The 26,755-nt window shown below is 41.8% G+C and overlaps 1 protein-coding gene and 1 non-coding gene across 2 annotated transcripts in view; both read right to left on the bottom strand.

Moving 5' to 3' along the window:
* The window catches only part of GALNTL6 (polypeptide N-acetylgalactosaminyltransferase like 6), a 1,496,936-nt gene that overhangs the window by 101,767 nt on the left and 1,368,414 nt on the right, over positions 1 to 26,755 (bottom strand). The window lies entirely within an intron of this gene.
* TRNAG-CCC (transfer RNA glycine (anticodon CCC)) lies at positions 20,459 to 20,531 on the bottom strand. Its single transcript has one exon. It is a non-coding gene; the product is annotated as a tRNA-Gly (tRNA).

Genomic DNA, 26,755 nt, shown 5'->3' with positions numbered 1-26,755 from the left:
GTAAACATGAAATTTCTAAAACTGGTGAATGAATTAAAGAACATAAGTATATCCATACTTTACTTCTAGATTCTGAAACTTTCAGTAGAGCTTACTTAAAAAACCCGAATTGTGTTCTAATTTCTCCCCACCCCTGATCTTTTCTTAGGTACAGAAAATAATTGGTTAGCAATGTGAACTCAAGACATGGAAAACTCAGGATATCTGTTAAGATGCTGTACTTAACTTTAGTAACAAAAATTAATTGGTTGTATTTTACCATGCGGAGAAGGCAATGGCACCCCACTCCAGTACTCTTGCCTAGAAAATCCCGTGGATAGAGGAGCCTGGTAGGCTCCAGTCCATGGGGTCGCTAAGAGTCAGACACAACTGAACGACTTCACTTTCACTTTTCACTTTCATGCATTGGAGAAGGAAATGGCAACCCACTCCAGTGTTCTTGCCTGGAGAATCCCAGGGACAGTGGAGCCTGATGGGTTGCCGTCTATGGGGTCGCACAGAGTCGGACACGACTGAAGCGACTTAGCAGCAGCAGCATTTTACCATGACTACCCACTTGAACCATTAATCATGGTTTTATATAACAGGCTGCTACTGCTGCTAAGTCGCTTCAGTCGTGTCCAACTCTGTGCGACCCCATAGACGGCAGGCTACCAGGCTCCTCCGTCCATGGGATTTTCCAGGCAAGAGTAGTGGAGTGGGTTGCCATTGCCTTCTCCTGTAACTGCATAGTGATACACTAATTCAAACTTATTGCTATGGGGGAAAAACACCATTTAATGAGACATGAAGACAAAGCACAAACCCGACTAAGGGGACACACACCGTGGACCACAGCACTGCTATGACCAGAGCAAGTGGGGGGATGGGGGAGGGGAGATGGATGGGTAAACTACAGCCTCAGGGGCGGGGGAGGGGTGGGAGGCTGGGGTCTGGATTGACAACGACTAAGCATGGGGTTGCACAGAGTCAGACTGGACTGAAGCGACTTAGCAGCAGCAGCAGCAAGCAGACAACAGGATGAGACAGGAAATCAAAACCCATGATGTAACAGGCTACTTACTATAAAATAACTAATAAATGCAGGCTTCATATATACTAGATTTTTAAACTGTTTTCATTGCAAGAAAACAATTTAAAAGAGAGTTGGATAATGTAACAGTTTTTTTACATTTATTTTTAATTGGAGGATAGTTATAATATTGTGTCGGTTTCTGTCAAATATCAACATGAATCAGCCACAGGCACACACATGTCCCTCCTTCTTGGACCTCCCACCCCATCCCACCCCTCTAGGTTACCACAGAGCATTGGGTTGACCTGCCAGTGTCATACAGCAATTTCCCACTGGCTATCTGTTTTACATATGGTAGTGTATGTTTCAATGCTATTCTCTCTATCCGTCTCACCCACTGTGTCTGGGGGACAGGTCTTTGTTTTTCCCCTTTTCACATTTAATCTTATATTGCTCCAGCCTCTTGGGATCTTTCCAGATGCCTGTACTATATAGTTTAGAAGCTTCACTGACCCTGCCAGCTTTCCATGATCTGTGCAGAGTTCTCGTGTCTTGATCCAGAACCAAGTTGAAATTGATACCATGGGTAATCCTGAATGCATTTAGAGTAACTGAGTATTATTTTAATAATCCACTTGCCTTCCCCTTGGGGTTCCATCAGCATTTGTTCACCAGTCTTACTTGTGTCATTCCTCTTAGTGAAAGAAGCTGGGACCGTTGACTGAAAAAATACATGCAACCTAAAAGTTGAGAGTTATGTTTTATTCGGTGGGAATTTTTAGGACTTCAAGGCTGGAAGACAGCATCTCCCAAGAAAAGATGAGAGAGACAACCCTGAGAGAACTGCTCTGAAGAAGCGAGGGGAGCATTCAAGGTTATACAGAAGTTTTGTAACAAAGAACAGGTAGTCTGAACATGAAAAGTATTTTTGGGAGTTAGAGAAAACCAGATATCTCAAGTTAAGGCATTTAGTGCTTTTCTGTGTATGGGAAGATGCAAGAATCTGGGTTCACAGAAGTCATTCATTTCACGTGCACCTCAGCTGTCTGGGGCCACTGTGTCCCGTATTTTCACACCTGAGTTCCTCAGTGCTCACCGTGGGGAGTGGCTGCAGTCTGATCGGTGCCAGATCAAGGGTATTCTTTTCCTTCTTGACTGCTCTTGGGGCTCAGAAATTCTCATTTGGAGGGCTGGAATTGATGATGACTGTGTCATGCTTGTTTACTGATAAAGGCAGGATATACTTCATTTCTCAGAACCACATGTGAGACATAAACATTTCTATTTCCCTCTTCCAATATTTCACTTTAAAAGACATTGTGTATCTATGTCAAGGTTCTCCAGAGAAATAGAACCAACAGGGTATGCATAGAGGGAGACATTTATTTAAAGGAAGTGGCTCATGAAATTGAGGAGGCTTGGGGAATTCATCTGCAAGGTAGACCAGCAGGCTAAAGATGCAGGAAGAGCTGCAATTCAAGTCCAAAGACAGGAAGTCTGCAGGCGGAATCCCCTCCTGCTTGAGAATGGTCAGTCTTTGTTCTACTGGGGCCTTTCAGTGACTGGATAAGCCCTCCCTCATTATGGACAGAAATTGCTTTTCTCAAAATCCACCAATTTAAATGTTAATCTCATTCAAAAGACATCCTCCTGGAAGCATCCAGAATAATATCTGGACATGCTCGGGCAGCCTTTGACACATGAAACCAACCATTATGCAGCACTACTTACAACAGCTAGAACATGAAAGCGTTCTAGATATCCATCAACAGATGAATGGATGAAGAAGTTGTTGTACATTTATACAATACAATGGAATATTACTCAGCCATAAAATGGAATGCATTTGAGTCAGTTCTAATGAGGTGGATGAACCTAGAGCTTATTATACAAAGTGAAGTAAGTCAGAAAGAGGAAATCAAATATTGTATATTTATACCTGACCTGCCCTTGAGAAACTTATATGCAGGTCAGGAAGCAGCAGTTAGAACTGGACATGGAACAACAGACTGGTTCCAAATAAGAAAAGGAGTACATCAAGGCTGTATATTGTCACCCTGCTTATTTAACTTATATGCAGAGTACATCATGAGAAATGCTGGGCTGGAAGAAGCACAAGCTGGAATCAAGATTGCTGGGAAAAATATCAATAACCTCAGATATGCAGATGACACCACCCTTATGGCAGAAAATGAAGAGGAACTAAAAAGCTTAATGAAAGTGAAAGAGGAGAGTGAAAAAGTTGGCTTAAAGCTTAACATTCAAAAAACGAAGATCATGGCATCTGGCCTCATCACTTCATGGGAAATAGATGGGGAAACAGTGGAAACAGTGTCAGACTTTGTTTTTTGGGGCTCCAAAATCACTGCAGATGGTGATTGCAGCCGTGAAATTAAAAGACGCTTAGTCCTTGGAAGGAAAGTTATGACTAACCTAGATAGCATTTTCAAAAGCAGAGACATTACTTTGCCAACAAAGGTCCATCTAGTCAAGGCTATGGTTTTTCCAGTGGTCATGTATGGATGTGAGAGTTGGACTGTGAAGAAAGCTGAGCACTGAAGAATTGATGCTTTTGAACTGTGGTGTTGGAGAAGACTCTTGAGAGTCCCTTGGACTGCAAGGAGATCCAACCAGTCCTTCCTGAAGGAGATCAGTCCTGGGTGTTCATTGGAAGGACTGATGCTGAAGCTGAAACTCCAATACTTTGGCCACCTGATGCGAAGAGTTGACTCTTTGGAAAAGACTCTGGTGTTGGGAGAGATTGGAGGCAGGAGGAGAAGGGGATGACAGAGGATGAGATAGCTGGATGGCATCACCAACTCGATGGACATGAGTTTGAGTGAATTCTGGGAGTTGGTAATGGACAGGGAGGCCTGGTGTGCTGCAATTCATGGGGGTGGCAAAGAGTCGGACATGACTGAGCAACTGAACTGATGCCTATATAGAATCTAGAAAGGTGGTACTGATGAATCTGAGCATCAATGGAGATGCAGACATAGAGGACAGACTTGTGGACACAGTCAATAACACTTTGTAGATAAATGTGTAACTCTGGATGGACAGTTGATCTAGCTGATATTTTACGAGTGGATTAACAAGACCTTTGCATCATTGTGCTCTTTTTCATTTAATGCCCACAACTCCATGACCAGCTTTACTATTTCCCCAATTATATAGGTGGAAACATGGCAATCTATAGGCTCCCTTGCCCAGAGCCACATAATGGGACACATTCAGAACAGAGATATGAGGCTTCAAGGTCTAACTTAAACGTGGCCCAGTGGTATAGAATCTGGCTGCCAAGCAGGAGATGCAAGTTCGATCCCTGGGTTGGGAAGATTCCCTGGAGTAGGAAATGGCAACCCACTCCAGTATTCTTGCCTAGGAAATGCCATGGACAGAGGATCCTGGTAGGGTACAGTCCATGGAGTGGTAAAATGTTGAACACAACTTAGTGACTAAATAACAACAAGTACATACTTTAGGCTTTGCTGATCATGTCATCTTGCAACTACAAAACTTTGCTAGGAAGAATATGCATGTATGCTAAGTCACTTCAGTTGTGTCCTACTCTGCAACCCTATGGACTGTAGCCCATCAGGCTCCCTGTCCATGGGATTCTTCAGGCAAGAACACTGGAGTGGGTTGACATGCTCTCCTCCAGGGGATCTTCTTGACCCAGGGATTGAACTCATGTCTCTTATGTCTCCCACATTGGCTGGCAGGTTCTTTAGCACTAGCGCCATCTGGGAAGCCCTGCTAAGATGAAACATCTGTATTTCAATAAAACTTTGATGACCAAGATAGACAGTGGATCATAGTTTGCTGGCCCCAGTTCTGTAAAATACACGGTACTTTCAAACACTGAAATTCAGTGATTGTAAGATAATACATATGGGAGGTTGCACTTTCCCCAGTTTGTTGCCATAATGTCTCCTCTGCCATGTGACCCTGGTAGCCACCACTGAGATGTGGGACTGTGTCCCCTGTCCTTGGATTTGGGTGTGCTTGTGAAGTCTCAGACCCATAGAATACAGCCAGCAGAAATGACCGAGGTCATAAAAGGCAGCAAAGTTTCTTCCTGGCCACTGAGACCTTTGTTTTTGCAGATCTGAGCTGCCAGCTAAGAAATCTGACTCCTTGAGTTGACCCCACTGTAGAAAGTCACACTTGAGTCAACAGCCTCAATTGTTTTCACCAACAGCCAACGTCAACCACTGGGCATGTCAATGAAGATTCCTATAAGTCAGGGGTTCCCAGCTTCTGGGATCTAATGCCTGATGGTCTAAGGTGGAGCTGATGTAGTAATAATAGAGGTAAAGTGCACAGTAAATGTCATGTGCTTGAATCCTACCAAACTCCCCTCTCCCCACATCCAGGGAGAAATCGTCTTCCGTGAAACTAGTCCCTAACATCAAAAAAGTCGGGAAACACTGTTCTAAATGACTTCAGCCCCTGGCTGTCGAACCACCCCCATCTGCAACCCCAGATATCGTGCAGCAGAAATGAGCTCTTTCCTTTGTACCTTTTATGCATTTGGGACAGAGAATCCATGAATTTGACACAATGCCTTTTTTATGCTGTAGGCTCTGGGTGCTTCATTATGCTGTAATTACTTGACTGTAGCCCACCAGGATCCCTGGTCCTTGGGATTCTCCAGACAAGAATACCAGAGTGGGTTGTCATGTTCTTCTCCAGGGGATCTTTCAGACCCAGGGATGGAACCTGCATCTCTTACATTTCCTGTATTGGCAGGCTGGTTCTTTACCACTAATGCCACCTGGGAAGCAGGTGAACTGTAACACATGATGTAAGTTTATGGGTCACCCACAGATTTTATCTTATCTCACTGTGGGAGACACAGGGAAGGACTGGGTGCACTGCCAGGCTATAATTCCTGGTTCCTTTGTTTCAGAAGGGGCTCTATGCCTGTTTCTTGCTAGTGGAATGTAAGAGGAGTGAGTGTGTGTCAGCTCTGAGCCCAAGTCAGTGAGCATGGACATCCTTTTCCCCCTTCTTTACAGTTCTCTTTGTTCCCAGAGCCTGACTAATTGCAGAAGATCCAGAGGAGGACTCTAGTCCCCTAGAAGGTGGTAGCATCACTAAATGGATGGGGTCTGGGTATCTGGAAACCTGGGTGGGTCCGAGCACACGGCTCCCTTCCCAGCCAGGGTCAGAGCGCTGCAGCAGCCTGGCTGACGCTGAGTTCCTAAGGTCTGGGGAGTGTTACAGCAGTTGGTCCACTCTAGTGCCCTTATTTCATTTCGTTCTGTTTTTGGTCTCTTCTGACATTTTAAATCAAGTATAAAGGATTTTTAATACAATTTTATAAAAAAACTTCATCGAAAAACTGAATCAAATAGCCTGAATGTTTGAGAGATTATTTCCTTTTATTAACTGTGCATTTTAAAGAGAAAATTTGAAAGTAATTGGACAACAGATGCAGGGGTGGGAACTGGGAGGGCAGAGAAAGTTGGGGAGTCCTGTGTGTGTAATGAAATGTCAGAGGTAGGCAGGTACCAAGGAAAAGAAGGCTGCCTATCACCCACAGCTGGGGAAGAGAGAGTTGTTGGCACAAGTGCTTAGTTTTCATAATAAGGGATCAAAGTGCTCCTAGCACTTGGTGAGGTGGCCAGTCTCTCCTGCAAGACAAGGGGATGGTGATGAAGGAGGACAAGATGCAGCCAAGCCCTGGGGCAGTGCCTCAACTTCTTTGACCTTAAGCTACTTTTTGGTTGATGTGGTTCTTGTAGACTACTCAGCTGGCAGAAGCAGACTGAATACTTCTTTTTAAAAATAATTAATTAATTAAATTTTGGGTCTTCATTGCTGCATGGGCTTTTTCTGTAGTTGTGATGAGCAGGGCTGTTCTGTAGCTGTGGTGCGAAGGTTTCTTATTGCCGAGGCGTCCCTTGTTGGAAGCACAGGCTCCAGGGCATGTGGGCTTCGGTGGGTGCAGCACCTGGACTCAGTAGTTGCGGTTCCCGGGCTTTAGAGCACAGGCGCAATAGTTGTGGCAAAAGGGCTTAGTCGCCTTGAGGCACGTGGGATCCAGCTCCCTGATCAGGGATGGAACCCCTGGCTCCTGCATTGGCAGGTGGGTCCTTAACCACTGAGCCACCAGGGAAGTCTCAGAAGCATACTAAATACTTCTCTTGAGAGTCTGCCAGAGTAAGAATGGCCACGATTGGAAGTTAAATAAATCATTGTTGCCTTTCTTTCCAAGGTAGGGCAAAATAACCTCACAGACACACAAAAAGGAAATTCTAATTCTCTTTGGAGGTCCCCCAATCCAGTTTTTAAAGATCTTTCTCTGGGTGTGTAACAAATTACCACCACCTTAGTGGCTCCCGTCAGCACACATTTTTTATGATCTCATGGTTCTGTGGGTCAGAGGTCATGTAGGCTCTGGGGGGACCCCTGCTTGGAGTCTCACGAGATTGAAGTCTGGGTGGTCGCTGGGCTGAGCACTCCTCTGGAGCCTCCAGGGAAGAATCTGCCTTTGGGCTCATTGAGTTGTTGGCAGACGCCAGTTCCTGCAGCAGTAGGATGGGGCCCTGTTTCCTCTGATGCTCAGGGCTGCTCCCAGACCGATCTCAGTTCCTTGTTCCATGAACTCTCCATCTTAGCCATGGCCAAGCTCCCTCACATAGAACCCTTCTTGGACTATAAATCTCTCTGACTTGTTCTCCCTGCTGGGGAAAACGCCACGCTTTACAGGGGCTCCTGTGATGAGGCCAGGCCCACCAGGATCATCATCCTAGCTTAGTGTGAACTGATTAGAGATGACATTTGCCAAATCTCTGGTGCCCTGGAATGTAACATACTCATAGGAGAAACTCAAGGAAGACAGGCACCTCAGTATCCTGCCCACCACCATCTCCAATGAGTGCAATTTTGTCTTCTAACGATGCTGCTGCTGCTATGTCACTTCAGTCGTGTCTGACTCTGTGTGACCCCATAGATGGGAGCCCACCAGGCTCCCCCATCCCTGGGATTCTCCAGGCAAGAACACTGGAGTGGGTTGCCATTTCCTTCTCCAATGCATGAAAGTGAAAAGTGAAAGTGAAGTCTCTCAGTCCTGTCTGACTCTTAGCAACCCCATGGACTGCAGCCTACCAGGCTCCTCCGTCCATGGGATTTTCCAGGCAAGAGTACTGGAGTGGGGTGCCATTGCCTTCTCCACTTCTAACGATAACTTACTCCTAATTCTTAAAATTCTTCCCCTCAGAAATTTTTCTTTATAGCTAAGTCAAATTCAGAAAATTTCCAGAGTTTTGAAAAATACTAACATGAGTGTTGGAAAGAAGTACAGAATCCTATATATTTTTTTCCATGTTGCCACTGTGATCACTTAATTAAAAGCATGAATCTGAGGCTATCGTGCTTTTATTTAAAATCCGTGAGTGGTTTTCTATTGCTGCCAGGATAGTGTTACAACTCCTGCATAAAAATTCCAAAGGTTCTATTATCTAGTTTTTGCTTAATTGTCCTTGATGACTCTCTCCTGTTTCCCCCTCTCCCTCCCCTACCTGTTCTATTTTTCATTCTCTGGTAAGGACCTCATTCCCCTCCTCAGGGCTTGCTGCCATGCATTGTTCTCTTGAAAGAAACTCTCCCCTCCCTGTTTCCTATCTCTTGACTTGTGTTGTTTAGTTACTAAGTTGTGTCCAACTCTTTGTGACTGGATGGACTGCAGCCCACCAGGCTCCTTGGTGCGTGGGGTTTCCTAGGCAAGGATCCTAGGGTGTGTTGCCATTTTCTTCTCCAGGGAATCTTCCTGACCCAGGGATCAAACCCACATCTCCTCATCTCCTGCATTGGCAGGTGGATTTGTTACCATTGAGCCACCTGAGAAGCTCCTGAATATGAATATAGCTGCATAAGTCTTCTGTTGGGGATATACCCAGGGAACTGTCTTTCAAGTGGAGACAGTGCTTATGACAACTGGAAGCAAGTGACTTATTTGGGTGCACATAATAGTTTGCTTAATGTTTAGATAATAACTACTTGCTGAGTAGGATCATCTCCTGTTCAATTATACTCCTACTTACATAGGGACCCTAAGACTGTCCCCATTTAGTCCTGCCTCTTATGACCTCAGGGCCAATGCGCTTTCATTGTAAATATACCAACTCAATTGTCCCTACTCTTAGAGTTCTTTTTTTTTTTTTTTTTTTTTTACCATGGATATCACCATGTACTTATTAATTTTTTTCAGTCTTCTTGTAGCATTGCCTGTTTATGTAGAAGGATACCATATCCTGACATGCTAGAGAGGAGTGTTTGGGTAATATTATGGGAACAGAGTTCATCAGGGAACACAATTGTTCTGGCATTTCTCAAACCCTGTATTTGTTCTGAAAGATGTGGTTTACATTTTTAAAAGACATGTCCTGGTGGTATGATATGCTGATATTCCTTTAAAAATTATGACATTGTCATACTTCAGTACCTAATTCTTAGAGAAAAGTTTTACATTTACAAATAACATGTCTTCTTGTTGATAACATAAATATTTTAAAGCAGTGTTATTTTATCCATGAATGAGCACAGTATGTTGTTTTCATCATGTAGTTCGAATTGACTGAATAATTGAATGCTTGCCTTATTTTTTAATCACTTTTCAATATCAGCAGCAAATTGGAATTTAGACATGAAGAATGTTAAATTGAATGGAATTGCACAATTACAGTGATCACACAGAATATGAAATTAGTTTCAGTAAGAGACTGATAGTCAGGAGGATAATAAGGGAGCATTATCAGGTATAAGATGAAGCGCGATATACTGTAATAAAATGGTGATTTAAACGTTAAGAAAAAAATTTGTTAGCACATTCAGTTCCGAAGCCTGCTCTCTCTCTAGTCTTACCTCCTGCTCTTCCCAGCCCCTCTGCACATCCCCTGCCCCCGCCTGCCACTCTCGTAGTTCTGGCCTCTTTTCTGTTCCTTCAAAATGCCAGACACCCTCCCATCTTAGGGTGTTTGTCCTGGTTAGTCCCTCCAACTGGAATTCTCTCCCAGAACTCCCCATGGCTAACTCCTCATCTCTTTCAGAGCTTCCCTCCAAGTGCTCTGGTCCCAAACACTGTCTCACCCTACACTGTTTAATGAGAGCCCTCATCACCCCGCTCTGCTTCTGCTGCAGCACTCAATGCCTTCTAACTCAGCATGTATCTCACTTCTTCACTGTTGTTCAGTCGCCAGGTCATGTCCACCTCTTTGCGACCCCATGGACTGCAGCACACCAGGCTCCCCTGTCCTACACTATCTCCTGAAATTTGCTCAGACTCATGTCCATTGAGTTGGTGATGCCGTCCAACAATCTCATCCTCTGTCGCCCCCTTCTCCTCCTGCCCTCAATCTTTCCCAGCATTCGGGGTCTTTTCCAGTGAGTTGGCTCTTTGCCTCAGGTAGCTGAAGTATCACAGCCTCGGCTTCAGCGTCAGCCCTTCCAATAATATTCAGGGTTAATTTCCTTTAGGATTGACTGATTTGATCTCCTTGCAGTCCAAGGGACTCTCAAGAGTCTTCTCCAGCACCACAGTTCAAAAGCATCAGTTCTTCAGCGCTCAGCCTTCTATATGGTCCAGCTCTCACATCCATACATGACTACTGGAAAAACCATAGCTTTGACTATTATATGGACCTTTGTCAGCAAAGTGATGTTGCTGCTTTTTAATATGCTGTCTAGGTTTGATTTTTCTGTCTCTCTCCCTAACAACAGCAAGAATCTTTGTGTCTTTTATTGAGCAATGTATCTTAAGTACTTAGGACACTGACTGACATATTGTGATGCTCTGTAAGTATTTGTTGAATGAATACATGAAATACTGGCTTATTGATATAAAGTAAGGTTAATTCCAAACAATTGAGTTATTTAATGATAATCCACCATTTAGCTGCCATTGAAAATATAAGCTGTGGTCTCTAGTATCCTTAAATATAAGTTCAAGGTGATCGAGAAAGATACATGCACCCCAGTGTTCATTGTAGCGCTGTTTACAATAGCCAAGATGTGGAAACGACCTAAATGTCCATCGACAGGTGAATAGATAAGATGTGTACAAATGTACAATTGAATATTTGCTTTTGTTGTTGATGTTCAGTTGCCAAGTCATGTTGGACTCTTCATGAGCCCAGGGGCTGCAGCATGCCAGGCTTCCCTATCCCTCACTGTTTCCTGGAGTTTACACAAGTTCATGTCTGTTGAATCTGTGATGCCATCCAACCATCTCATCCTCTGTCATCCTCTTCTCCTTTTGCCTTCAATCTTTCCCAGCATCAGGGTCTTTTCCTATGAGTCAGCTCTTTCCTTTTGGTGGTCTAAGTATTGGAGCTTCAGCTTCAGCATCAGTCCTTCCAAAGAGTATTCTCTTCAGGATTGACTTGTTTGATTTCCTCGCTTTCCAAGGGACTCTCAAGAGTCTTCCCCAGCACCACAGTTTGAAAGCATCAATTCTTCTGCACTCTCACATCCAGACGTGACTACTGGAGAGATCATAGCCTTGACTGTATGGACCTTTGTTGGCCAAGTGATGTCTTTGCTTTTTAATACACTGTCTAGGTTTGTTGTAGCTTTCATCCCAAGAAGCAATCATCTTCTAAGATCGTGGTTGCGGTCACCATCTGCAGTGATTTTAGAGCCCAAGAAGAGGAAATCTATCATGCTTCCACTTTAGTTCCTTCCAGTTTAGGCTCTTTAGTTCCTCTTGGCTTTCTGCCATGAGAGTGGTATCATCTGCATATCTGAGCTTGTTGATATTTCTCCTGGCAATCTTATTTCCAGCTCGTAACTTATCCAGCCTGGCATTTCGCATAATGTGCTCTGTGTGTAAGTTAAATAAACAGGGTGACAATAAACAGCCTTGTCGTACTCCTTTCTCAATTTTGAACCAGTCAGTTTTCTATATAGGGTTCTAACTATTGCTTTTTGACTTGTGTACAGGTTTCTCAGAAGACAAGTAAGATGGTCTGGTATTCCCAACTCTTTAAGGGTTTTCCACAGATTGTTATGATCCACACAGTCAAACGCTTTAGTGTAGACAATGAAACAGAGGTAAATACTTTTCTGGAATTCCCTTGCTTTCTCTATGATCCAGTGAATGTTGGCAGTTTGATCTCTGGTTCCTCTGTCTTTCCTAAACCCAGCTTGAACATCTGGAAGTTCTCGGTTCATGTACTGCTGAAGTCTAGCTTGGAGGATTTTGAGCATAACTTTACTAGCATGGGAGGTGAGTGCAATTGTCCGATGGTTTGAACATTGCTTAGTACTGTCCTTTTTGGGAATTGGGATGAGGATTGACCTTTTCCAGTCCTGTGGCCACTGCTGTGTTTCCCAAATTTGCTAACATACTGAATAGCATCATCTTTTACGATTTTAAGTATCTCTGCTTGAATTCCATCACCTTCACTAGCTTTATTGGCTTCCTTCTGCTGCTGCTGCTGTTGCTGCTAAGTTGCTTCAGTTGTGTCCGACTGTGCGACCCCATAGATGTCAGCCCACCAGGCTCCTCCATCCATGGGATTTTCCAGGCAAGAGTACTGGAGCGGGGTGCCATTGCCTTCTCCAATTGGCTTCCTTAGGCCCCCTTAACTTCACACTCCAGAATGTCTGGCTCTGGGTGAGTGACTACACCATCATGGATCTCTGGGTTGTTAAGATCTTTTTTGTACAGTTCTTCTGTGTATTCTTTTCATCTTTTTTTGATCTCTTCTGCTTCTATTAGATCTTTACCATTTCTTTCCTTTACTGTGCTCATCTTTGGATGAAATGTTTCTTTGATATTTCTGATTTTCTTGAAGATACCTCTAGTCTTACCCATTCTGTTGTTTTCCTCTACTTCTTTGCACTGTTCATTGAATATTGCTAAATCATAAAAAATAATGAATTAATGCAATTTGCATCAACATGGGTGGACCTAGAAATTATCATGCTAAATGAAGTATATCAGACAAAGACAAATGTCATATGATATCACTCATATGTGGAATGTAGTTTTAAAAAAATGATAGAAATGAACTTATTTACAAAACTGAAACAGGCTTACAGATATTGAAAACAAATTTCCCATTACCAAACGGGAAACGTGGGGAAGAGGGAAATATCAGAAACTTAGGATGAACATGTACACACCACTATATACAAAACAGATAATCAAGAAGGACCTACTATACATAGCTCAGGGAACTCTACTCAACATTCTGTGATAATCTGTAAGAGAAAAGAATCTAAAAAAGAATGAATATATGTATATCTATAACTGAATCACTTTGTTGTACACCTGAAACTAACACAGCATTGTTAATCAACTATACCCCCAGGTGGCACTAGTGGGAAGGAACCTGCTTGCCAATGCGGGAGACATAAGAGATGTGGGTTGGATCCCTGGGTCGGGGAGATCCCTGGAGGAGGGCATGGCAGCCCACTCCAGTGTTCTTGCCTGGAGAGTACCATGGACAGAGGAGCCTGGTGGGCTACAGTCCATACGGTTGCAAAGAGTCAGACATGACTGAAGTGACTTAGCACGCACGCACATACTCCAATAAAATTAAAATTAAAAAAGGTAATATGCTATCTTGAGCTTATTTTCATTTGTAACTAGTTTTTTAAGATGTGAAGAAATGGTTGACATTAAAACTATAGCATGTTTTAAATAAATAATAAGTATCTGGGTCTGGAAAATAGCTTTCTAATTGTGTGGTGTGACTTGGATGGGTTAAGTTTGAAAAACTTCTAAAGATTAGCTAATCAACCACTTTACCATCTATCTGGAAATTAGGGTTGTTAACCTAAAAAGCTTTATTTTTAGTGTGTAGATATTGAAAAGGGCGTGTCTGTTATTAAACTACTTTTTCAGGCTGGATGTTATAAAAGCTGCACTTTTTGACCTGCCTTGATCTAAAAAGGGCAACAGTGGAAAGGTGCGTGTACACCATTGCTTTGTTTATTCTTAGAAACCTGGACTTTGAGGTTGTCCTTTGAGATTGAGAGAAAAAAAAGGATAGTTTATTTTGACCTTGCCTGACTTTCTTTTTCTATTTGTTGATCGGAATATAATAAAAGCAGAAACTGGGTAATGTATCCGCAGTCTTTACTGAGGATACGGTGGTTTCTAGTCTCAAGAGGTGAGCTCTTGTTTTTGAGCCATCTGCTTAAGATTTTTCAAAGTAAGAAATGCTCTGTTATGTCAGTACAAAAAAAATCATGCCCTAACTATCTGCATTTAATGAGCTTCAAGAGGTCTGGGTGGGATGGTGGCGTTTCAAAAGGTATGTTGTTCAGAAGATCACTGTTTTTGAGATGTGATAAAGTTTGTGTTCTCTGTAACAGTACACTCTTAAAAACGGTGATTGAGGTGGGACGTAAAAACAGATATATCACCTTTTTGGTTTATTTGAAACATTAATTCTTGGGGAAGAGAGAATGGATTGGAATGCAAGAGTGCTTCTTTAGGTAAAAATATTGGGTTGGCCAAAAAGTTCATTTCCATAAGATGTTATGGAAAAACTCAAATGAAGTTTTTGGCCAACCCAACACTATGGTTTAAAGAAACAATCCCTGATTTCCCTTAACTCATAATTCTATAACTTAGAAGGTGCAGTAGAAGCAAATGTTTGCTTTTTACCATTGTTTATATATGCCTCTAGACTTTAAGTCTATTGCTTTAATTTTCTGGCTTTACCATCTGTTAAAAACAAATAAAAGTTCCTTTAAAGCTCTTAAAGATTGGCTTTCTGTAGTGGAACAGCTTCTTTCCTTTAGAGAAATACCCAGATATTACAGTACAGTACTATATAGCTAATTGTGTTAGTTGTGTACCTAGACCAACGTTGTTGGATTTACAAACAAATTGGACTTACATGCAAAAAGGTAAAATGGTTGTCTGAGAAGGCCTTACAAGTAGCTGAGAAAAGAAGAGATGCTAAAGGCAAAGGAAAAAGGGAAAGATATACCCATTCAAATGCAGAGTTCCAAAAAACAGCAAAGAGAGATAAGAAAGCCTTAGGCACTGATCAATGCAAATAAATAGAGGAAAACAACAGAATGGGAAATACTAGCGATCTCTTCAAGAAAATCAGAAATACGGAGGGAGCATTTCATGCAAAGATGGGCTCGATACAGGACAGAAGTGGTATGGACCTAACAGAAGCAGAAGATATTAAGAAGAGGTGGCGAGAATACACAGAACTATACAAAAAAGATCTTCATGACTCAGATAACCATGAAGGTGTGATCACTCACCTAGGTCAGACATTCTGGAATGCAAAATCAAGTGGGCCTTAGGAAGCATCACTACAAACAAAGCTAGTGGAGGTGATGGAATTCCAGTTGAGCTCTTTCAAATCCTAAAGGATGATGCTGTGAAAGTGCCGCACTCAATATGCCAGCAAATTTGGAAAACTCAGCAGTGGCCACAGGACTGGAAAAGGTCAGTTTTCATTCCAATCCCAAAGAAAGGCAGTGCCAAAGAATGTTCAAACTACTGCACAATTGCACTCATCTCACATGCTAGTAAAGTAATGCTCAAAATTCTCCAAGCCAGGCTTCAACAGTATGTGAACCATGAACTTTCAGATGTTCAAGCTGGATTTAGAAAAGGCAGAGGAACCAGAGATCAAATTGCCAACATCTATTGGATCATCGATAAAGCAAGAGAGTTCCAGAAAAAACATCTGCTTTATTGACTATGCCAAAGCCTTTAACTGTGTGGATCACAACAAACTATGGAAAATTCTTCAAGAGATGGGAATACCAGACCACATTACCTGCCTCCCGAGGAATCTGTATGCAGTACAGGAAGCAAGAGTTAGAACCAGACATGGAACAACAGACTGGTTTCGAATCAGAAAAGAAGTACATCAAGGCTGTATATTGTCACCCTGCTTATTTAACTTATATGCAGAGTACATCATGAGAAATGCTGGGCTGGATGAAGCACAGGCTGGAGTCAAGATTGCCAGGAGGAATATCAATAACCTCAGATATGCAGATGACACCACCCTTATGGCAGAAAGTGAAGAAGAACTAAAGAGCCTCTTGATGAAAGTGAAAGTGGAGAGTGAAAATGTTGGCTTAAAACTCAACATTTAGAAAACTAAGATCATGGCATCCGGTCCCATCACTTCATGACAAGTAGATGGGGAAACAATGGATTTTTGGGGGGCTCCAAATCACCACAGATAGTGATTGCAGCCATGAAATTAAGACGCTTGCTCCTTGGAAGAAAATCTATGACCAACCTAGACAGCATTCTAAAAAGCAGAGACATTACTTTGCCAACTAAGGTCCGTCTAGTCAAGGCTATGATTTTTCCAGTAGTCATGTATGGATGTGACAGTTGAAATATAAAGAAATCTGAGCACTGAAGAATTAATGCTTTTTAACTGTGGTGTTGGAGAAGGCCCTTGAGAGTCCCTTGGACAGCAAGGAGATCCAACCAGCCTGTCCTAAAGAAAATGAGTCCTGAATATTCATTGGAAGGCCTGATGCTAAAGCTGAAACTCCAATACTTTGGCCACCTGATACGAAGAACTGACTCATTGGAAAAGACCCTTATGCTGGGAAAGATTGAAGGCAGGGGAAGATGGGGATGACAGAGGATGAGATGAGGAGTCGGTGATGAGAGGATGGCATCACTGACTCCATGGACATGAGTTTGAGTAAACTCTGGGAATTGGTGATGGACAGGGAAGCCTGGCGTGCTGCAGTCCATGAGGTTGCAAAGAGTTGGACACGAGTGAGCAACTGAACTGAAGTGAATTGCACGTTTGGAATGGTACTCAATCATATGTAAAGGACTTACTGTATTGTCATTAGGATTTGGGCTTGGGAAGTGTATGGAGAGGTATATTATTTTTTTAAATTTTCTATACTTATATCTCTTGAATTTTTGTGGGGAAGTGAACTAATACATTAAAGCAATTAGATTTATTTCATTTTTCTAGTTAAGGATAATGGCAACTGAAAAAAATACAAAAATTCTTAAAAATCTCAATATTAGAAGAAGACTTCAGTAGGAAGTTAAATTGACCTGAACACAGGTACTGAAGTCTTCGTATATTGGTGTATCTTGCTCTCTTTATAGCTATCTATAAACACGAAAATAAAATTAAATAGGGAATTAGGAAAGTGCCATAAGACATAAAAGATATAACAATGGAAGGAATTTAGACTTGCCGCTAGGCTTCTAGCCAATGGACATAAAATTTAACTTGAAAATGCTCTGTTTCACCTGAGGTACCTTTTGCTGGGTAAATGAAATGAATTTCAGACTGGCTTGTGAGACATTTAGCAGCTGTTTCTGTTTATCTTTGAGTTTCTGAATGAGTTTAGAGTCATTTTAATATTTTATTTAGAAGATCAATTCTGCGCATGTTGAATTAGAATGGTTATTTTTATGTCCTGTAGGCTCAATATCATAGGGGAAGAAACCCCATAGGAACATTTCCAGATATTTTCTTGTGTATGCAAGGTTACATGGTGTGCCATAAAAAGGCTTCTGTCACATTTTAGATACAAAACGCAGGTACACTTTGAGGTATCGCAGACTCAGAAGTAAGGAGAGGTTTTTTGATATAGCCGTCTCATAAAAGCAATAAGGAGGTGTATAAATTATTTTAGAATCATCCTTGGCATAAATAGGATTTCTAATGAGTACATTTTATAAAGCTGAATTTATTTCTAACAAAACCATTTGTACAAAGCATCATCATGAGAGTTTATATAGAGATAGCTTAAGGGAAAAACAGATGAGATTGAGTCATACCCTTCTAGGAAGTCAGGTAAGCTATTTCAGGAGTATAAATTAAACACTCTGGGAGGTTTTTGACTTTCGGACAACTGTGGAGAAAGTGAGAAATGTTTATTAATTAAAGCTGTAGTTTCTCTGCCACTGTGCTGGAGGCCTGACTTGGGAACGAGAGTGTGGGGCCGAGGGGCCAGCTTGGGGTCAGGGAGCCTGGAACAAGCCTCTCTTTGGGACGCTAGTGTGTCACAGCTTGGTAGTTTCTTCTGCGCGTCGTGGGTCCTGTGACACGTGGAGCATTCGCTACACACGGGGCCACGGTGACGACGGCATCAGAGACACTCAGGGTCGGAGGAGTAAGAGGACAGGGCCAGGAAGCACTGCACCGCACCCCATCGCCCACCGTGCGTTGCTGGCTTTGTTGTTTGGCTGCTCAGCTGTGCTTTACTCTTTGTGACCCCGTGGACTGTAGCCCGCCGGGCTCCTCTGTGCATGGGATTCTCCAGGCAAGCATACTGGAGTGGGTTCCCATTCCTTTCTCCAGGGGATTTTCCGGATCCAGGGATCAAACCCATGTCTCCTGCACTGCAGGCAGATTCTTCACCACTGAGCCACCTGGGAAGCCCTCTACCTTGCGTACAGATGCAAATATTGGGTCGGCCAAAAAGTTTGTTCAGGTTTCTGTACCATCTTATGGGAAAACCATAGCAAACATTTTGGCCGGCCCAATATTTTGAAACCATTATCCCAAATATAACCATTTTCCTCTGGAGCTCCTACTTTGTAATATTGGCCAGTTGAACTCCTTTTACTACTTACCAACGTTAGAAATGTTCCTGTTTATTCACTTATTTATTTATGATCTGTCTCTCTTCAGACTAAATTTTATGAAATAGAGAACTTGTCACTTCTCTTGACAATTACATTCTCAGCGTCTGGCATACAATAGGCTCTCAGTCAATATTTCCTGGATATGTGAACACAGCTGTGACCACATGCATCTGTCTGCATATGGAGCTAATATTGTCATTTTAGAAGTGCTTACGTTATACTATGTGACATGTTCTATATATGAATTATTAAACATAAGTAACAAAATTCACCTCCCCTCCATATTTATTTTTACACATATGTCTATACCTTGCCCTTTTTCACTTACTAGTAATCTGTAATATTATAATATGTAATATAATAGTGCATAATATAATGTAATAACAATATAATAATATCCAGTGATAATTAGTAAAAATACAACTGTTGCATTTTTTTTCAAAAGCTATACTGTAGCTCATAGTATAGGTAAATAATGATTGGTTAGTACACGAGAATGTGTGTTCGGTCACTCAGTCTCGTCTGACTTTTTGCGACCCCATGGACTGTAGCCCGCCAAGTTCATCTGTACATGGGATTTCCTAGGCAGGAATACTAGAGTGGGTTGCCATTTCCTTCTCCAGAGGATCTTCTTGACCCAGGGATCAAAACTGCGTCTCTTGGGTCTCCTGCATTGGCAGGTAAAATCTTTACTGTTTGAGCCATTTGGGAAGCCCTAGGATGGATATTTGTATTTTTTTCATTTTTCATCAGTAAAAACAATATTGAGATAAATATCCATGTGCACGTGTCATTTCACACCCAGGATTCATCCTTATTTTTTTTTCCGGATAAGTAGCTGTGTCACACTATTTATTGAGGAGACTGCTGTCTTCTTTTTGATTTGAAATGTTTACTTCATCTTATGCTAAATTCCCATATTATCTGGGTCTATTCAAATTCTCTGCCATAGATATCTCTGTCTAATTTCTATATTTGATTATCTATGTTAGCCCCTATTATCTTCCCCCAGAATTTTTTTTATTCTGTTTCTTTTCAATTATGAATTAAAAGCATAACTAGTTCCCTGTTTAACGCCCCCACCGTCTCCCAAAATTCATGGTACCATTTTTACTGGGATGGCATTAAAATATGAGCATACTTATGGAGGGAGTCTCCCTGATAACTCAGACAGTAAGGGAATCCCACCTGCAATGCAGGAGACCTGGGTTCAATCCCTTGGTTGGGAAGATCCCCTGGAGAAGGGCGTGGCAACCACCCCAGTATTGCTGCCTGGGAAATCCCATGGACAGAGGAGACTGGTGGGCTACAGTCCATGGGGTTAAAAAGAGCTGGACACCACTGAGTGACTAAGCACACAACACACACATATTTAGGGAGAACTGTCTTCAATGTGAATTTTCATTTACTCAAGGCTTTTTGTATATCCCTCAGTAGAATTATAACATTTCTTCCTAGAGATATAGATACTTAAGTTTATTCCTGGTTGGTTTTTCCCTGCTGTTGTAAATAGTGATTTTCCTTAGGTGGTTGTTTGCATACATAAAGCTATTATTTTCTGTATATTTACACAGACATACACAAACACATTTAATCCAAGCAACTTACTGAATTTCTCATTATTCATAGTAGTTTTTCAGCTGGTTCAACTTGAATTGTTCAGGTATATGGTAATACTATTTGCAATTAATGAAAAATTTCTCTCCTCCTTTCCAGTTATTATATCTCTTATATTATCTCTTGTCTAACTGAATTGACTGCTATCTTCAGAATAATCTTTTTAAAAACGATTTATCTATTTGGCTGCTCTGGGTCTTAGTTGCAGCATGTGGGATCTTTTAATTGTGGCATGTGGTATCTAGTTCCCTGACCAGGAATCGAACCCAGGCCCTCTGCATTGGGAGCACAGAGTCTTAGCCACTGGACCATCAGGGAAGTCCTCATAATAATCTTAAATAGCGTGAAATCAGCTAATGGGGAAATTCCTAGAACTGTACTTATTTTGGTATGTTAGCCTTTGAACAGTTACTCTGTTGTGTGATCTTTATTATTTTTAATGCTAGCATTTATATGTGTCTGCACTTTTCTGGTTTTGTGTGTGTTTGTGTGTTATCTTGGTCAGGTTTTGTTGTCAATGTTATTCTAGCTGTATAATCAATTTGAAATATATCTTTTTTTGTTATTAGAAAACAGTTTTTGAAAACCATTGCGGGATGTGTTCCTTCAAAGTTTGAAGGAAACTAATCCAGTCTGGTGCTTTATTTTTCATCAGAGGTAGCTCTTTGACAATTTTCTCTATTTCATCTATGGTTATTGGGCAGTGCCGGTAGGCAGAAATTCTGAAATGGACTCCAAATTCCCACTCCATGGTACTAATGTCCTTGTATAATAATCTCTTCCCTTTGAGAACAGGGTGTGTGAGTGTGACGGTTTCATCGCTTCATTTAGGTGATGTTATGACAAAGATGAAAGGGTTTTGTGCATATAATCATGGTCCCAGTTTAGTTGACTTTGAGTTAATCTTGAGAGTCCCTTGGACTGCAAGGAGATCAAACCAGTCAATCTTAAAGGAAATCAACCCTGAATATTCATTGGAAGGACTGAGGCTGAAGCTGAAGCTCCAGTACTTTGGCCACCTGATTCAAAGAGCCGACTCACTGGAAAAGACCCTGATCCTAGGAAAGATTGAAGGGAAAAGGAGGAGGGGACAGCAGAGGATGAGATGGTTGGATGGCATCATGGACTCAATAGTCATGAGTTTGAGCAAACTCTGGGAGATAGCAAAGGACAGGGAAGCCTGGAGTGCTGCAGTCCATGGGGTCACATAGAGTTTGACATGGGAGTTAATCAGAAGGGAGATTGTCCTGGGAGGCCTGACCTCACAAGTGAGTCTAAAAAGCCCTTCCTGAAGGCAGAGATATGGGGATGTGAAGTGTGAAGAAGAAAGTTGCTCTGTAATGAAAGGCCCAGGGATGAGACCACAAGGTGAGCACCAGAGCGGGGCTTCTTGCTGGTGAAAGTCCTGTCCAGACAACAACCAGCAATACCATGGGGGCTCTGCCCACAGCCACAGAGATGGGTTCTGCCAACACGCTGAGTGAACTTGGAATCGGATCTTTGCTGGCCGAGCTTCCAGAGAAGGATGGAGCTGGCCGAAAATTTGATCTCTGCCTTGTGAGTTCCTTAGCAGAGACCCTGTTGAGAGATGCTGAATTGAGATCCAGAGGCTGTGGGAAAATTCTGTTATTTTAAGCCACTAAGTTTCTGGTAATTTGTTATGTAGCGGTAGAAAATGAATATAGTCAGTTCAGAATTTTTTTGGAAGTCAGTTTTGTCATTTATATTTTGTTAAAAATCATCCATTTCCCCCATAATCTTAATTGTATTTGCATAGAATTGAGCAGAGTAATCTCTTATGATTATTTAAATTTCTGAAATTTTTATTTATCCATTAAAAAATTTTATTTTGCTTATTGAAGTATAGGTGATTTACAATGTTGTGTTAGTTTTAGGTGTACAGCACAGTGATTGTTATACATATATGTATATTTATTCTTTTTCAGATTCTTTCCCATTGTAGTTTATTATGAAATATTGAGTAGAGTTCCCTGTGCTATACAGTAGGTCCTTATTGGTTATCTATTTTATACATAGTGATGTGCATATGTTAATCCCAAACTCCTAATTTATCTCTCCCCTACTTTCCTCTTTGTTAACCATAAGCTTATTTCCTATGTCTTTGAGTCTATTTCTGTTTTGCAGATAAGTTCATTTGTACCCTTTTTTTAGATCCCACATATAAGCAATATCACATGGTATTTGTCTTTCACTCTCTAACTTATTTAGTATGATGATCTCTAGGTCCATCCATGTTGGTCAGACAGCATTATTTTATTCTTTTTTTATGACTGACTCGATGGATGTGAGTCTGAGTGAACTCCGGGAGTTGGTGATGGCCAGGGAGGCCTGGCGTGCTGCGATTCATGGGGTTGCAAAGAGTCAGACACAACTGAGCGACTGAACTGAACTGAATATTCTATTGTGTATATGTACCACATTGTCTTTATCCATTCATCTGTCAATGGGACATTTAAGTTGTTTCAGAGTTTATATATAGTGATGGTGGTGGTTTAGTTGCTAAGTCATGTCCAACTCTTGTGACCCCATGGATTGTAGCCTGCCAGGCCACTCTGTCCATGGAGATTCTCCAGGCAAGAATACTGGAGTGGGTTGCCATGCCCTCCTCCAGGGGATCTTCCCAACCCAGGGATTGAACCCAGGTCTCCCGCATTACAGGCGGATTCTTTTCCAGCTGAGCCACCAGGGAAGCCCAAGAATACTGGAGTGGGTAGCCATTCCTTTCTCCAGCGGATCTTCCTGACTCAGGAATTGAACCAGGGTCTCCTGCATTGCAGGCGGATTCTTTACCATTTGAGCTACAAGGGAAGCCCTACTTTTAACTTGGTTCATTTTAATTTCATTTTGTTCCTTTTTCTCAATCTTATCCTTTATGTCCCTCTATCTTTTCAGTACATTCCTTTTTCTTTCGTGTTGCTTTCAATGTGACCATTTTTTGGCTTTGTTTTTCATTATATCCCAATTGCTGCTGCTTATTTTTTTTAATCTCCTGCTTTCTTTCAATATTTTGCCTAATCTCAGCAAGCTCAGCATATCACATTGTTTTACAGAATCAATGACTTCATTAACCTCTTTGAAGAATTTATAACAATGTATAGCAGCATGGTTTTGATGACCATTCCTGATCTTTTCTTCCTTTTTTTCTTACAATATTTTAATATGCTATTTCCTTGAAAAGGTTATAATTAATCTTTGAGTAGGGTATGCCCTTCTTAACAATGACAGTAAGCATTCACTTTATGACACAGGATTTTGTGTGTGAGTGAATTCATTTAGCCTTTATTGGCTGCACCCAACAGGAACTAGCTGCTGTAGGGCTGCTTGGATATTGGATATTTTTCCTCCATTCTGCCTCATTAATAGCTTGCTTCCTGCAAATATGGCTGGTCTGTATAGACCTCCTCAGACCTGTCCCCAGTCTCCATGCACTGCTTCTCTTTGGTGCCAGACTCAATTCTGAGATGCTCTGGCCACCAGCAGTCATTCCTGTTGCTACTATTTCAAACAAGTGCTTGTTGGTTTTCTTCTTAGGATTTCCCCCCAATACTTTGGGGAACTGAGATCTGGTGACTTTAAATGAGATTTGTAGCTGGCCATCGGAGAAGGCAATGGCACCCCACTCCAGTACTCTTGCCTGGAAAATCCCATGGATGGAGGAGCCTGGTAGGCTACAGTTCATGGGGTCGCTAAGAGTCGGACATGACTGAGCGACTTCACTTTCACTTTTGACTTTCTTGCACTGGAGAAGGAAATGGCAACCCACTCCAGTGTTCTTGCCTGGAGAATCCCAGGGATGGGGGAGCCTGGTGGGCTGCCGTCTGTGGGGTTGCACAGAGTCGGACACGACTGAAATGACTTAGCAGCAGTAGCTGGCCATTCCATCTTCCCTTGCTCCTGATTTCCCATAAATTAAAAAAAAAAACAAACAAAGATTATTTTTTAAAAGCGTATTTTATTTTTTGTCTGTGCTGGGTCTTCGTTGCTGTGTGGGCTTTCTCCAGTTGTGCAGCGAGGGGGCTACTCTCTCGTCGCAGTGCACGGATTTCTCATTGTGTTGGCTGCTCTTGTTGTGGAGTGCAGGCTCTAGAGTGTGTAGGCTTCAGTAGTTGTGGCTCCCAGGCTCTGGAGCACAGGCTCAATAGTTGTGCCCCAGGTGCTTAGTTGCTCCACAGCATGTGGGATCTTTCTGGACCAGGGATTGAACCCGTGTCTCCTGCATTGGCAGGCAGATCCTTTACCTCTGAGCCACCAGGGAAGCCCCAATGTATCATCAATGAATTGATATTTTTCAAAAAACTAATTTTTGTTATTATTATATTTTCCTTAATGAAGACTTTATTATTATTGGTTGCACCATGTGGTGTGTGGGATCATAGTTCCCTGACCAGGAATCAGACCTGTGCCCCCTGCCTTGGAAGCACAGAGTCTCAACGGCTGGATCACCAGGGAAAGCCCATCACTGAACTGATCTTACTGAATATGATACTTTCCTTATACACTGTGGTTGGGGGTAAGATATCTGATACTTTTGTGAAGAGTAGGCTTTTTGTTGTTGTTGTTCCTGTTTCATATAATTTTTGTTGTTGCTGTGAGTGTTCTATAAGAGTAGATCTTTCTTTTCCAGTTTAAAAGTGTAAATTATACTTGTATAATATTCAATTGTTGAACCATAAATACACTTAAAACTTTTTTGATGGTTACATACTCTGTTAAGTGTTAAGTAAATGTTTGTCACTCACTTATGTCCGACTCTGTGATCCCATGGACTGTAGCCTGCCAGGCTCCTCTGTCCATGGGATTCTCCAGACAAGAATACTGGAGTGGGGTGTCATTCCCTTCTCCAGTGGATCTTCCCAACCCAGGGGTCAAACCTGGGTCTCCAACACTGCAGGCCAATTCTTTACCGTCTGAATCACCAGGAAAGCCCAATGTACTATGATGGGAAGCTTTAAATTTAGCTAATTTAGTGAGGTTATCAAGTTTGATTTTCTGAGTACAAACAATTAAAATCCATGTTCTTGAGAAGCTCTGTAATGAGACTAAGCTCTAGACTATACAGTTTCCTGCACTCTAGCAAATTCCAAATTGATGGCTGTTACCATGTTTGAATAAAAAGCTGAGTGTTCTATACTCAATGATTAGTCTCTGTTGTGTACATGCAAATCTTATTGAATAGCCATTGCATTTTAAAGACAGTAAAAAATTAAATTTTACATTAAATCATAACAGGAGTTGTTAGCCCCCATATTGGATAAAATTCAGTTGGGAAGAAACTGCATTTTTTTTTTAAACTAGTTTCAGAGAATTAGAGTAGCCACTTTCGCACAGAGACCATAAAATCTATTTTTTTTCCAGCTAAGAGAAATTAGGCTAATGGTTTGTAGAGCAAGCCTGAATTTTGCTCCTTGCTTTGATATTAACTAGGTAATGGCCTGCCTTTGCAGTTATGAAATACAAATTATATTTTTACCTTGCATTAGTGTTGAATGGAATAAGAAATTAAATTCAATGACCTTTAAATGCTAAGTCATTACTTTTCTTTGCTAAAGGGCCAAATAACAGTTATTACCGGTATAGGAAGACTAGAATGGCCAGGACTTTGGGACACAGGTAGCTCCATGTGAAGCTTTTAAAAATCAGAGAGGGATGCAAAATAAATGGATGCCATCTATTAAAATCTCAGGCATATTTTAGTCTCTTTGAGCTGATGTGTTTATTTCTGTGTGGCAGTATTAAGAATTCTCTTTGTTATGTTCAGTGTGTTTTCCATCTTCTATTTTTTTCTCTGGGGACATTTTCTTCCTAGTCACAGTCACATAGATCAAAGATTCAAAGAAACCCTCCAGGCTTATTTTAGGACTGTTTCCCCACCACCCCCCCACACCCATGTTAGAGACATTACTTTGCCCACAAAGGTCCCTATAGTCAAAGCTATGGTTTTTCCAGTAGTCATGTATGAATGTGTGAGTTGGACCATAAAGAAGGCTGAGTGCCAAATAATTGATGGTTTTGAACTGTGGTGCTGGAGAACACTCTTGAGAGTCCCCTGGACAGCTAGAAGATCAAATCAGTCAATCCTAAAGAAAGTCAACCCTAAATATTCATTGGAAGGACTGATGCTTAAGCTGAAGCTACAGTACTTTGACCACCTGATGCAAAGAGCTGACTCATTGGGAAAGACCCTGATGCTGGGGGAAATTGAGGGCAAGAGAAGGGAGCAACAGAGGATGAGATGGTTGGATGGCATCACTGACTCAATGGACATGAGTTTAAGCAAACTCAGGGAGATAGTGTTGGACAGAGAAGCCTGCTGTGCTGCAGTTCATGGGGTCACAAAGAGTTGGACACGATTTATCAACTGAACAACAACAGAGAGTCTACACAAGATGGGGCCCGAGGGAAGGGAACAGAAGTGACAACCTGCAAACAGGATTGAGAGCTGGTCTGTAGGACGAGTGTGCAGCATGGAAGGGCCACAAGGAAGGGCATGGAGGCTGCCTCCACCCCGCCTCATCACTGTA

The sequence above is a fragment of the Bubalus kerabau genome, chromosome 4 (genome assembly GCF_029407905.1).
Source record: "Bubalus kerabau isolate K-KA32 ecotype Philippines breed swamp buffalo chromosome 4, PCC_UOA_SB_1v2, whole genome shotgun sequence".
Lineage (NCBI taxonomy): Eukaryota > Metazoa > Chordata > Mammalia > Artiodactyla > Bovidae > Bubalus > Bubalus kerabau.
Note: the sequence above shows the minus strand (reverse complement) of the source record. Positions and strands in the feature narration are given on the sequence as shown.